Raw genomic sequence first — 728 nt, forward strand, 5'->3', positions numbered from 1 at the left:
TGTGTGTGTGTGTTGCCCTCATGGTATATCACCTAGTTGCCTTCCCTCTAGGTGATCTTTGTCTTGATGATTTGATGTGAGTTCATTTGCAACCTACAACTTGGTGTCCTTGAGTTTGAAACCTTGTTTGAAAGAATTGATTTTGCTATCAAGCCCACAATGAATAGAGAGACTTGATGCTTCTCTCATTCATAGATCATGGCTTTGGGATATAGCAAAAGCCAAGTCTCCAAAACTTTATTGATCTTGGTGATGAGGCGATAAATTTTGGTGTATTTTTAGAATTGACACTTCGAAATTCAAACAACAAAAAGTTGTCTTTTTATAAACATTTAATCCAACTCAGTGATATATTTAGTAGATTATATCTAGAGACAGCTAGAGCTAAAGTGCTCTTGCAAGCCTCTTAGGAAACCTTAAACTTGGATTAGTCCCTTGAGTGTGGTTGTCATTGCATGCTTTTTTGTTCCCTTGACCCCTTGCATTCCTAGTCTCATCTCTACTTTTTGTGTTGGATTCCACCTCAACAAGATATATATATATTTTTTTTTTGACCTAAGTAACAACCCTTTTCATCCTACAAGATGGGATTGATCACTCTTTCCAAAGTGCCACATCAATAAGTTGAATTTACTTTTACCCTTAAAATGATTATTTTTCATAAAAATAAAATTACATTATATCAAAAGGTATTGAATCATTTTGCAAGTTGAAACACTCATTTTTAA

This window comes from Lygodium microphyllum, chromosome 8 (assembly GCF_053477565.2).
Source record: "Lygodium microphyllum isolate KBCC chromosome 8, Lygodium_microphyllum_v1.1.10, whole genome shotgun sequence".
Lineage (NCBI taxonomy): Eukaryota > Viridiplantae > Streptophyta > Polypodiopsida > Schizaeales > Lygodiaceae > Lygodium > Lygodium microphyllum.